The following is a 14,254-nucleotide window of genomic DNA, read 5'->3' on the forward strand; positions in this document are numbered from 1 at the left end:
AGCCATAGGCTACTACCAGGAAAACACTGCTTTAATTCTGATCTTCTTTGTAATAGAAATATCATTATCATTTAAAGAACCTATCTAAGTTTGTTAACTGCTTTCCTCCCTAGGATTAAACTCTTTACTTCTCTGTGCATATATCTATTCTTGAATCCTCCAAAACAAAACTATCCTCCTTTATTTCCTGTCAACTGAAGTTTACTAACCATCAGACTGACATTATCTTTGCCTTCTAAATATTCAACATTAACCTGGATTTTTTCACTTTGTTTTACTTTCATGAGTTCTGTTACAAACTATTTTTGGATACCAAATAGTATCTCAAATTAGTATTGTTAGTATTTCTAACCTCCAATTTTGTTTCCTGCTGTTATCTCTTTCTATCCTGCTATTCCTATCCCTGCCATATATATTCTGTACTATTTGAAAAGTTATAGGGATAATATGCGCCTTGGTCTCACTCCATTCCTACTACTATATTCTATTTCTCCATTCACTTTTTACATTAGCTTCTTGTTTATTTTAAAGGTTCTTCAGAAGAATAATTAGGGGATCTGATATGCTAATGAGCCTTAGCATATTCCACATTCCAGCATGATCCACATAGACAATATATTTTCTTGCTTTTTCCATTATCCATCTTATGTTAGTTATCTAATCTCATGTCCCTTTAGTTTTTCTGAAACCTTCCTGTTTATTTAGCATTTCTCTCTCCATATATGGCTCTAACATGAACAAATAAGAACTACTGGCAATGGACAATAGAGTTGCTCACCAGCAATTAAAAGTGCATTCAGAGTGGTAACCATGTAATAATTAACATAAATTGAAGAACAAATGAATTTTCCATTTTATATACACTGCTTCACAGTCAATAAATTTTTGTAAAGACTGAGCCCAAACAGAATGTTAAGTTTGACAGTGTGATCTATCAATTATTATACACAGGAGCATTATGTTTTAAGTAGAATTAGTCCCACTGTTGACAACCAAATAAAAATCAATATAAATACATATATTCAGCTGTGACAGTCACAGGATGAAGAATTGATCAGTAGAAGCAAACTTATTGGAAGGGAAAGATTATGAGCAAGAAACAAAGTGCTAATATTGTTCCAAATGCATTTCCCCCTTCTCATATATATATATATACACACACGCACACACACACAGACACATACACACATACATACATACACACACACACACATATACATACATACTGTATATAATCACATCATGTTTTTATATAAAGAGACTGTTCATTTCCCCATTCTCATCTTTACAAGAAGAGAGAGGCAGGGTGCAAAATTCACAACACAGTGAAGGAGTATTACATGTTGTATTACATTATATACTATGATTGATTTTTATGTTTCCCAAAACAATTTTTTTTAATCCTAATTTTTCATATTCCTGAAGTACACTTGATTTGAAAGCAGCAAGAAAAATCAAGAGAAAATAGTTCAATTTTAACATCTAGTTTTGCCCAAAATATAATAACCACTGACACTATATAGAAAAAACACTTCCTGGAGGTCAGCATATTTTATTATGAGACAATACCCAATTGTCCATATCCTTACAAAAACAAAAGTATTTTTGTTGCAGAGTTACTATTGATAAAATTTTTCAAGAGACACAACTGCTGTTGAAAGGAGAACGCTTCTTTTTCATGAGAATTACATTTTTGCACTTCTTTATTATTGCATTGTTCATGGGTTTTATCCAAGTATATTATATTAGAGTAGTAAATTACCTTAGGAAAGAACAATGCCATGACAATTACTTGGAAAAAAAAGACTCAGACATTAACAATTCAAATCAATAGAGAAGGCAAATGCTCTTATGGTACTTAGCAACACTTCCTTGTTTAATGCCACTTTTTCTATTCTTCAAGGAAAATAAGCTAAATCTGAAGTAATCAGATATGCAGTTTATCACTCCTTTGCCTTGTGTTGTTTTTGCATAATACTTGAAGCACCTTCTCTGAGGCAGCTGTGCTCAAGGAACATAAGCTATCAATTCCTGTACAACTCCATTTCAAAGGGCCTTCTGCCAAATATTCTTGAAGCGACAATTGTCCAAATTTCAAAATCAGATTGCTCTTTGAAGATGTAGTAAATTCTGCCAGCCTTTGATAATATTTATTTCCCTCACCTCAATCTCATGTATTTCCCATGAGAAAAAAATGCTAATATCAATCTCTGATGAAATCTGTACCTTACATTTAAAAAAGTACCCTAAGAGCAGCTATTAATTGTAATTGACGTGCTTCAAGGCACTAGGTCATGGATGTACAATGGAGATCCCAGAGCTATCTACGGTCCCTAGAAGCATTCGGGCTGGCTCTCAGAACTGTTGCAAAATTTGTAACTGTGATTTAATGTTATAGCAGTGTACAGTGATTAAACACATGGGAAGGAATTTAGTTTAATTACAGCGTATTTAGTTTTGTCCTGCGTCTTCTGGTTTTTGGTTTTTTTGTTTGCAATAAAGGGTTTGGTCAAAAGAATGTTTGTGTAAGTCAGAGGTAGAGAGACAGCATACTTCTTATATTTTAGAAACTTAAAATAATAATCATGTATCCCATAGAAGAGAATATATGTAGTTCAGGGTTGAACTGTGGAGTCCTTGGTGCTCTCTGTGCTTGGTTGTTTCCTTGCAGACGTTTCATTACCCAACTAGGTAACATCATCAGTGCTGGTGAGTGTGGGGTTTGCTCCCTGTTTATATACAGTAGCTTGCCCTGCCAGTTTTGGTGAGGGGGTGGTTTTCTCCTTGGTAGTTCCTTGATTAGGGTGTTGTTTTCTGCTTGTTTGTCTGATGTTAATCCCTGCTTATCAGGGTGTTGGCTGATAGAGGGGACGTATGTATGAATTAATAATACATACATTAATAATACATATGTTAATAATACTGTATATATGAATTAATATATTGTTAGAAGAGTAGCGTAATATCAGAAGGCTGGAATATGACTATATTACTCCATTTTTTAAAAAGGGAATCTAGAACAAACTACAAATGAGAGGTTATTTAAGTCAACACTTCTGAGTAAGCTGGTCATAGTATTCTTTATAGGTCATTCAGGCTTCTGAAACCTTAGAATTACGTTGTTATTTAAATATTCATAGACTGCAAACATATATATATATATATGAAAAATATAAGTAAAACCTATTACAGGCAGTCCTCACTTAATGATGATAATTGGGACTGGGACTTGTCGCTAAGCAATGGGGTCATAAAGCACGATGTCACGTGACTATATTGCTTAGCGATGGCAATTCCGGCAGTCCCCACTGTTGTTGGTAAGTGAGAACCTCATGTGACTGCAACTTGCAATTTCCTGCTAGCTTCCAACAAGCAAAGTCAATGGGGAAGCTGGCAGGAAGTCGCAGCTCTCAAGCAGGCTGGTGGGTGGGTGAGTGAGTGCTATGGAGTGCAGCAGGAGGGGGTGCTCCTGCACCGTATGAGGGTGGCTGGGTGGGGGAGGGAAGCTGTGGCACCATGGGAGTGTGGGTGGTCAGGGAGGGGTGCTGTGGCATGGTGCAAGTGCAGGTGGGTGGGGAGGGGGGCTGCAGGGGTGTGCGAGTGCAGCTGGGCAGGGAAGGGGGAGCTGCAGTGCTGCACAAGTGTGGGTAGGCAGGGGACAGGGGTGCTGAGGTGCTGCATGAGCGTGGCCCAGCCTGCATGCATGTGCTATGGGGTGCAGGTGGGCTCCTGCATGTGTTACAGAGTATAAGATGCCTGAGATCTCATACTCCATAGTGGGCTTCTTGGGAAAAAAAGTGGCAGGAGTGACTTACCAAAGCAACTTCTGACTTCCCCTGCAGGCTTCCCCCATTGACTTTGCTTGTGGGAAGCCAGCAGGGAAGTTACAAATGGCAATCACATGACTATAGGATGCTGCAACCATCCTAAGTGTGAGCTATTTGCCAAGTGCCCAAATCACGATCACGGGTGTACTGTGACGGCCAGAACTTTGAGGACTGATTGTAAGTATCACTCATTCAGCACCATTGCAACTTCTAATGGTTGCTGAATGAGTGGTTGTTAACTACCTGTAAAATCTTTGTTTTAAAACATAAAACAAAAAGTATGTTTTCAAAGCCTTCTTAAAGGCCAATAATATTGTCAATTCCTGCATTTTTAGGAGGAAACACATCTTATTGCCCAGGAGCAAAAGGCCAAAAACTGAGTTATGCTGACCTTCATAAGCAATGGTGAATCCTTTATAGCAATAAGTCTTCGCTTATTGCAGAATTTTGCAAATTTTGCCAGACTGAGGATTACATTTAACTTTTCTGTGGTGTGCTGGACCCCTCATTCCAAAGAGCTTGTTCATGTTTAAAATTAAATGCAGGTAGTCCACATTTAGCAACTGCCTTGTACAGAGACCATTCACAGTTACAACAGTGATGAAAAAGTAACTTTGCCAACAATCCTCGCATTTACAACCTTCGCAGGTCTATAAAGCAAAGGAAAGCTGAAGTAAGATTGTAAGCACAGTTGCAATTTCACTTAGCAATCGCTTTGCTTAATGATCAAGTTGCTGGTCCCAATTGTGGTTGCTAAATGAGGACTGCTTGTATAGTTAATAGGATTACTTTTCAATCATCCCTCCCTCTTCTGTCACATTAAAAATACATAATTGACAACTATTTTTAAGGTCTCTGGGGTCACCATCTGAAGTTTTGAAGCAGTGCATGTAGTCATTGCAAGTTATACATCTCTATCAGAGTATTTATCTGGATAGGGATGATCTGAAAAATATAATTTATCTGGATTTTTACATAGGCTTTGACAGAGTCTTACATAGACACCTGTACAATGTCTATGTACAGACATTGTACAAGAACAAGAAGAAGACAGCAGGTATCAACAGAGAGCTTTCACAAATGACAGATGTAAAGTTAAAAAGTATCTCCCAAGAATATGTTTTGGAATTGGTGCTTTCCAATAAATTTAAAATGAACTGGAATTAGCAGTAAAGTATTAGATATTTAAAACAAAAAACAGCAACAAAGAACTTCAGAAACTTAACTAGATCGGCACATATAACACCTTTACTGCGCGAGCTGCACTGGATGCCAGTTTGCTTCCGGGTCCAATTCAAGGTGTTGGTTATGACCTTTAAAGCCCTACATAGCATGGGGCCAGGCTAACTGAGGGACCATCTCATCCCCACAACATCGACCTGCCCCACCCGGTCAGGCACAGAGGGCATGTTATGAACCCTGTCGATAAGAGAATTCCATCTGGCGGGTTCCAGGAAGCGGGCCTTCTCTGCAGTTGCCCCTGCCCTTTGGAACATCTTGCCCCCAGAGGTGAGGCAGGCGCCTTCACTTCTGACCTTCAGGAGGGCCCTGAAAACCTGGTTCTGCCATCTCGTGTGGGGCGGGAAGGTGGGCAACCATTCATGGGGTTGGCTTGTCCCTTAGACCCCCTCCCACCTGATCAGAATTTTTAAGCTCTTGGATTTTATACTTATTTATATTGTATTCTATATTTGTAAATTGTTTGTATAAGATCTTAATTGTCTATTATTATAGTCTTAATTTTGTTGTAAACCTCCCAGAGTCCCTCTTTTGGGGGAGATGGGTGGTAGCAAAATTTGAATAATAAATTTGAATAATAAAAACTTCACACTGGGAAATGGACATTACAATCTAAACCGCATTTCAGTATGCAAGCAATGGATATTATGAACCCCCCCAAACCAATATATGCTGATCAGTTCTGAAATGGTGTGTTGAGTGAATTGCTCAGTGAAACACATGAACTGGAGTGTGTGGCAGTTATGAAAGTTTCACACTGAGTATTAATAGGAAATTGAAAATAATACCGCCAATATTATAATTTTTTTTTTTTTACAAATCCATGGTGTGAGTTGCAGAAAAAAACATCAAAATATTTTCTCTATGATGAATGACAGTATTTGTGGTTTTATAGCTTAGGGAAAAAGGTAAAAATATGGCAGAATTGTATAAACGTATGTGTATGTGGAGAAAGTAAATAGATAGGTCTATCTATCTACCTACCTACCTCATATAATACTAAAATCCAGACTCATCTAATTAGCTAATGGTAGAATATTTAGAACAAATAATAAGTACTTTTTCTCATAGGACACAGTTAATGTGATTTGTTAATGCAAGAAATCATGATAGCCATCACTGGGATGGGATAAAAGGTGATAACACATACTCATAAAGAATATAGCTATCTACAGATCTTACTGATGGCTATATACCTTTAATAATAATTACAAAAAGACTTGTTTCTAGTGAGAATATTAAGCATATTTAATTTCTACTTATGCTTTAAAAACCCAGGAAACCAGAAATTAAGTGTTCAATATCCATGCAGTATAAGCTACAGAATACTTTGCTGAGTTCTATGTGCTGCTATGGACTGAGAAGTCATAATCCCTTCCCTATCTCTACCAACAAAATTTCCATTATTCTAAACAGCTCCTGTTACTATTATATCAGAAACTGAACAAGTCTACAATCCATTCACAATGATTTTCATCAGATGTCCCTGTGGATTTCTGTTTGATAGATAGTGATATAATTTGCAATACTGTACATGGTTCCTGATGCTATCCTAGCTGCTACAGTAGTTGGGCAAGGATAGATTGAACAGGTTCACAATTCATCTATTATCACTTCCTATACTTACATTTGATAGACTTCTTCCATCAGCTGATGACCAAATATTGTAATAACCAACAGCACACCCATGTGGGGCAAATACGCGAGTTTGGTTATGAGCAGCAGGAAGAAATCCTGTTTGCATGCCCTTTGTAATGGATGCATTTTTCAGTATAAAATTCAAATTCCACAATACAGTGAAAAGTGAGTAGTCAGGTTCCTTAAAATAGCCTTTAAAAGGGAAGTCTGCTAAATATACACAAATCCTCTCAGTATGGACTTTGATCACACAGTTGTTCCACCATCTTGACTTTTTGGACACCTCCTACAGATACCTCTGCCCTCATCCTTTGGCAATGTCCAGCAACCCCTCAAAACTCATACATTCCACTTCCAGGCCCAGGCTTAAGCATCTGTCCAGGAAACAGCAAATCCTCAAAACTCATCAAGTTCTGACTTTTACAATGGTGTATGCTGAAAATTGTTCTGAATACCTAACAGAAGTCTGAATAGCGAAAAGTGTAAACAAATGTTACAGGTAGTTACTGTTCAGAGCCCACTCGTTCAGCAACCATTCAAAGTTACGATGGCGCAGAATGAGGGGACTTATGACCATTTGTCATAGTTGTGGCCGTTCCTTTTATTTTATGAGCAATCAAATGTAATTCAAATGTCAGAGTGAAAAAAAGAATGAAAAATGAAAAATCTGTGCTTATCTGTCCACTGTGAACAGATATTCCTTTGCAAGACTAGATATTCCTTTGGTCTGAACTTGTTTCATTGTATGTTTTTGTTCTTGTCTTATAAGACATATTGAAGTATCTTCATTCTAGAAAGCAACCATCTTATGCTATTTTAGTTTGTTTAACTTAAATGAATGTCATTGTAATTGATCAGTAAAATATGCAATTATCAATATATGCAATAAAGCCTGCTATAGAGACATTCTTATATCTATGCGCTGAACTTTTAAAAGCTGACTTAAACCATTATTTTTGACTTATGAGTGTGGTTACAATACTGCATTATGCAAACAGCATTAAGTTAATGCTAGATGAAGCTACATTGCCAAGCGTGCACAGGTATAATTAATCAAATATATTTCAAAAACCAAATGCTTCCAAGAGGTTATTGATTTCTGGTCATGACACATTTTCCATATGAGGTGGCGCAGTGCTGGTGTCTCAGATGTGCTGGCATGTATTTTTCAGTGACTAAGCCTTAATCCATCTTCCTGGCTCCCTGCCACTGATGCACTGACATCTGCAACTACTCATGCCTGACAGTCTCATGCATGAACTATGTGGCTTCAGAGTTGGACAAAATTAGTACAGGAGTTTTTCAGTATACTGTGAGCATAATCAAAAGCAGATATGTAAGAGGACCAATTTTGAGAGGATGACATACCTATTACAAATAGTATTATGTAAAATTATATACATACTCTCTTATGGTAATATTTCAGCAACATGAAGTACATTCATTCAAATAATTAAATGTTAAATAATATTTTGTACAATGCTAATACAATAAATGTGCAGAACAACAAGCCTGGGACAGTATGCTAAACATACCACAATAAAAACATTATCGAGGTGTAAGTCAGTGGCAATAACTCTATCTGCCCCTTCTCACTTATTCAATATGTTAGGGTATTTTATATATAGTATTGTGTAATATATATACTATATATCACATATACACACATAAGCTCCCCAAAATGTCACATAGCCACTGTCCAGTGCTCATTTCTAAATAGTTCTCCTACAAAATAAAGGAAAATATTATTTTTTCATTTTACAGATGACGATTCCAGACAAGGACAGATGGGTAGTCAAGCACCATCTCTAAGGTTATGGCTGGCATTACAACCATTCAGGTCAATGGAATGTTTTCTACATGTTATTGTCAAAGCATACTCCTGAAGCAGTGACAGTCCAACCATAATCCCAAATGTATTTATAAGCATTTCCAAGTATCATTACATTACTGGATGCCTATGTAAAATTGGAATGGGATAAAACCTTAACTTTTCTGGTCTGTAACCCCTGGACTGTTTAGCTAATTGTAATGTGAACATGCACATACCAATATCTAAAATTTAGCTTTACCATGTTTTCTTTACTTTTAGTAGTTAACAGGAATGCTATACACATTCATCAGAACATTCCATAGTGTATCTATTATTTTTTAAAAAATTAAGCATGGTTAGATTAATTTTACATGATGAATCAATGTCTTATTTCAAGCAAGACATCTTATTTTGGTGACACCAAAAATGTATTTTGCTAGCATAGCCTGTTTCTGGTCTTGCTTTAATACTCTTTCTTCCTGGTTTTAAGTGGACCTGTCCTGACTACCAGGAAACACACTGAGACAATGACTTGGTCTCTAATATTTATTACTAGTACTTAACAAGAATCCTAACAAACTGAGGAAGCGTGGGAAAAACCCAGCCATATAAACCCCAAAGGTTAAGGCGGTCCCGATCTGTGTCTCTTTGAATGGCTGAACAGTTCCTCAGTGCTACGCATGCGCTTGACAGTCTGGGTGGGAGCCCCCTGCTCGCCATCCTTACTCATGACAGGACCCAGGACGTGGTTCAAGGCAGCCTTTCTCAACTTTTTGACCCTGGAGGAACCCTTGAAATAGTTTTCAGGCTTCGGGGGACCCCTGCACGTTCAGGCTCAAATTTAGGTCAGAAGTTACGAAATTATATTTGTTTCATGTGTAGGTCTGCATTAACAGTGTTCTTAAACTGAAAATAAAGAATGAAATTTACCTCTTTAATGTGAAGTTGCCCGAATTTGAAATAATTTTTTAAATAAATTGTGATCTCCCAGGAAACACCTAGTGACCTCTCAAGGAACCCTAGGGTTCCACGGAACCCTGGTTGAGAAACCCTGGTTCAAGGGTAGTACTTGTTGTTCTGGTTTGCATCTCGATGGGTGACCATAAGGCCTATATCACCATGATTTTCATGATGGCAGAAAACTGGATAAATATAGGAAATATCTGACAGGAAGTCACACATAAGAAGATCAAGACCTTGCCCCTTTTGTTCCAGAGTGCAGGACAAAGAATAATGGGTTTAAGTTACAGGAAGGAAGTTTTTGACCAACTACTGGAAAAAAACCTTCTAAGGGAAATGGCAGTTGGGCAGTAGAACTAATTATCCAGAAAAATGGTTGGCTCCCTTCCATTAGATGTATTGATGTATGGGTTGGATAGTTGCATGTTGGAGATGCCTTAATTTGGATTCCCACAGTGAACAGGGGGATGGATTTGATAGTCTAAATAGCACCTTCCAACTTTATGATGCTGTAATTCTAAATAAATAAAAAATTGAAAGACCATTTTATCTTAAAGTAGCTCACAGTTTCTCAATGATGACAATTTTTTGTCCAGCTAGAACTTTTTTACTTCAGGAGTAGAGCCTTATCAAAGAATTTAGATCATTCTTTGGAGCATTTGATCTAACCTCCTTCATCAGTAGGGTGGCTGGCCCTGTTAGTTTTGGTATACACTCACCTGTGTTTTTCTGGGTTTCTACTACCTTTGAAGACTACTGAGAATAATTCTGTCTCCTCTTCTCAGTCTCGCCAATTTACAAAACAAAGGACTTTGCCAAAGGTTTAACATTCCTCATGATATAAGACACTTGGGAGGTATTTGTGAAGGCTTAAATTAAATGTCTTCCAATGACAGCATCAATAATAATGATTACCTTGGCAGAGCTAATGCAATTTAGAATAAGAATGTGATCTAAAAAGGTTCAGGATCCCAACTGCTATAGGATGGTAGAATAGCTTTTGAACTTAACAACAGATCCAAACCCTAAATCCTCTTCTTCAGTTGCATTCATTTTTATTTATTAGGTATTGAGGAGAAGGGAGATCTTATTTTCTGGCTCTACTACAGAAAAAAATACATATCTGCATGCACCACTGGTAGCAATATAACACATGAATATATACATAATCAAGCTATTTTCTCTTTTGCCCATAAATACTTCCATTATTGTTAAGGCTACACTGACTTACACTGACAGGTATACAGCAGGATTTTATGTCAACACCTTTTGTAAAGAAAAACTGCTCTATTAAATAAGTTGTGGTGATGTTTATATTTCCGTGTTACAGAAATCTTGAGTAAAGTATCATTGGGACTCATTTTAGCTTTGTACTTGTTTAGGTTTATTGTTACTGTGCTTTTATGACTAAAAGAGATTTTAGGTCATTATGATATTTCACTTTAATTTAGGCAATTATTATTCATTATGTGTAGTATTGGGCCTGCTAATGTCCAAGTAAAACAGAAAGTAATTAGATTAGAAAGTGAATCTGAGAATTAGCCCTCATTATGAACTGGACTGATACTTTTAGTGATGAAAGCACTAAATAACTGATTAAGTTATTAGGCTCCCCATGAACTAGATATCAAACAAACTAGATATTTGGTACTCTTAAAGTACCCTTTCATATTTTCATAGAATTGATACTTATTTTGTATTAAAAAAGAACTGTTGACACTTTAATTCCATGCAAGGATAAAAAGGCAGAAGATAACAGCAATTAAAAAACAAAGCCAACATTTTTCTCTAACTATTCCTATGTGAAAATTTGATGGCATTTTTGTGATTTAACTGGTGAATTTCTTCCAGTACTGAATGGCGACAACTAAGCAAGACTTGAACCTTTTGAAAAGGTTTTGATTACCGTATGGAATTAAGTAGTTCTTTGACGAGGTAGGAAAGCAGCTTGAAAATTAACTCTTATTTTTTTAGACACAATGGTTGTGGGGATTCAAAGATTTAACCACAATAATTGCAAAACTGCATTTGAAAATGACCTGATCAAATGAACATTTTTTTACCACACTTTCTAGGGCAGTACAAATTTTTCTAAATTTCAGCTTCAGAAGGAACTAGTTTCTGTCTCCTTATGTGTATTACAGCATCACTGGGAAAAGAAAAACAAAAACAAAAACAAAGAGAAGTGGCTGGCCTGCACTCAGACGCAGCCAGACGTCGCTCACAAAGAAACATACAAGGCTTGAAACTGATGCAGCTGGTTTAATGATTTGAAGAGAAGATCTCCTGCATGTTGTAAAACGTCTAATACTTACATTACTCTATTAGAATATAAAGTGTAGCTTTCTCACATCTACCTTAATTAACTGTCCACATTCCGATAATACTTAATCCCATCTTAAACAGAATTCTGATTCAGGCATAGGAATGCTCAATATTTTCACACATGCTTACTCTGCTTTTAAACCCCCCATTATTAGCAAGAAGCTCTACAAACATCTTCTATCTACATTCATCTGAGCAAGAGCAGAATTTGGTTACATGGTGCTTCTACAGACCTTCAAGCAAACTTTGATTGCTGCTGGAAAAAATATCTCACAAAAATCCTGTAGTTGTCTACCTTGTAGAAAGGACTGTATAAATTGATATAATCTACATCAGTTTGATGTCTTTTTAAATAGACTATGTCACATATGTCAACTTAGATCCCCTCACATATATAGAACCCCTTAAATGTATACAAAGCCTAGAATTTGTCGTAAAAAGCAACTACAACTTTAATGTTAACTATACCTTTCAAAGAAGTCCCTGGAAGCATAGAAAACAATCAGCAGCTATTTCCACCAAATGTGCAAATTGTCAGACAAGTTATACACTTAGGTTGTGCATTGACAATGGCTTGAACATATTTTTATTCACTCCCAAAATCACCTTAAACTTAATTTGGCACAGAGATTTTTGGTTCATCAAGGCAAAGTTCTTAAACTCAATTCAGCAGAGAAATTTTCTGTTCTTCAAGACAGAATCCTGGTTTATTGTTTTTGTTTGTTATGAATTGCATAACTTCTTCATTGCAAATTGAAAAGTTTATGCTCCAGATATACATCAAGTCTCGTAGTGCACCCAGGGCAACATTACTTGTCACGGCTAAACAGTCTACACATCTGGCTGCTGGACCTCACAAGGATTTCCCAGCAAGAAAAGCAGCATGAACACAAAACTGCTATGCCATACGATTAAAAAAGAAATCATATTTTTGCAAGCTCCATAACTTTGTTAAATGACACAATAGGTATTTTAATATGAAAATACTATCTGCTAAACAGAAACTTAATCTGCTTAGCAAAAAGGCCCTTAGCTTCAGGTGCAAACCACTGATGCAAACTAATCTGAGCACATATCATTACATCGGCGTTAACGCTATTCCATTCTTTAACAATTACCACTGCCAAATAGGAACAGCCAAAAAGAACAGTGTTGAAATTAGGAAACGCAAATAAGAGGATCAGAATGGGAGAATACAGTTGCTTATGTTTACAGAATCATAGAATTAGAAAATGCCATTTAAGGCATTGAGTCCAACCCCTTGCCCAACCTCTGCTTAAACACATCCAATAATTGAGACCCTACAATCTTTCTGGGTAATTGGTTCCACTGGCAAATTGCTGTTACCATTACTAAGTTATTTCTAACATTCAAGTCACCTTTGGCAAGAGTAGTGCAGCATTCTCCTTGCTGACCTTTTCTGCTGACATTTCTTCTGTTCAATAAATTCTGAATGAAGCTACTAAAATAAATTTATTGTCTATTGTCTACTGACTATATTAACCCCATTCCCAAGTCTCTGCAGTTGCTTCTTGTCATTTGAGCATCTTGCTCTGCATTTAATCTCTCCAATTCTTCTTCCTTCCCTAGTATAGACTAACATTTGTAGATGTACCAGAGATTTGGCTAGATTCACATATTGTGCTAAGCCACTGTTTGGGTTGATTTAATTTATGAGGCTGTGTGAATCCAGACAGATGGGATTTATTAAATAAATAAATAAATAAATAAATAATGATTAAACAAATTAGCATGATGTATGATTATCTCAAATCCTGCAGTGCTGCCTCATTGTGATGGGGGGAGGGGAGGATGTTCCTGGGAGGGATGAGTGAAGAATGGTGTGAGTATATGATCCCAGTAGGTACACGCAAGGTGTGAAGGTCATCTCAGCTGCCAAGCTAAAGCAAGCAGGCCCCTATAGAGGGCTGTAGTGATATAGGAAGATGCTGGAGGTGGATGATCACTTTTGAGACAGAGGCAAAGGCATAATTTCATACTGAGCACAAGAAGGCAATGATATATCATTCCTGTATTTTATCAAGAAAACACTATGGATAGACAATATAAAGTGATTGACGATACAGTGCCAGATGATGGATTCCTTAGGTCAGATGGCACTCAGCATGCTATTGAGGAAGAGCTGAGGATCTTTTGGAGTACAAATGGTATTTATTTTATTTTTTTCATATATAATTTTTATTAAGAATTTTGATTATAATAGTAAAATCTAAAACAAACTAAAGAAAGTAAAGAGAATAGAAAGATGGAGTAAAAATTGCAAGAAAAAAGAAAAAAGGAAGAGAGAAGAAAGAAGAAAGAGAAAAGTAAGAATATGAGAGCCAGTTTGGTCTAGTGGTTAAGGCAACAGGCTAGAAACCAGGAGACTAAGAGTTCTAGTCCTGCCTTAGGCATGAAAGCCAGCTGGGTGACTTTGGGCCAGTCACTCTCT

General features: G+C 36.8%; 1 protein-coding gene across 3 annotated transcripts in view; it reads right to left on the reverse strand.

The window, feature by feature from the left end:
* Window positions 1–14,254, reverse strand: part of AIG1 (androgen induced 1) — a 115,620-nt gene that overhangs the window by 15,774 nt on the left and 85,592 nt on the right. The gene's annotated exons all lie outside the window — the stretch shown is intronic.

This window comes from Candoia aspera, chromosome 1 (genome assembly GCF_035149785.1).
Source record: "Candoia aspera isolate rCanAsp1 chromosome 1, rCanAsp1.hap2, whole genome shotgun sequence".
Classification (NCBI taxonomy): Eukaryota; Metazoa; Chordata; class Lepidosauria; order Squamata; family Boidae; genus Candoia; species Candoia aspera.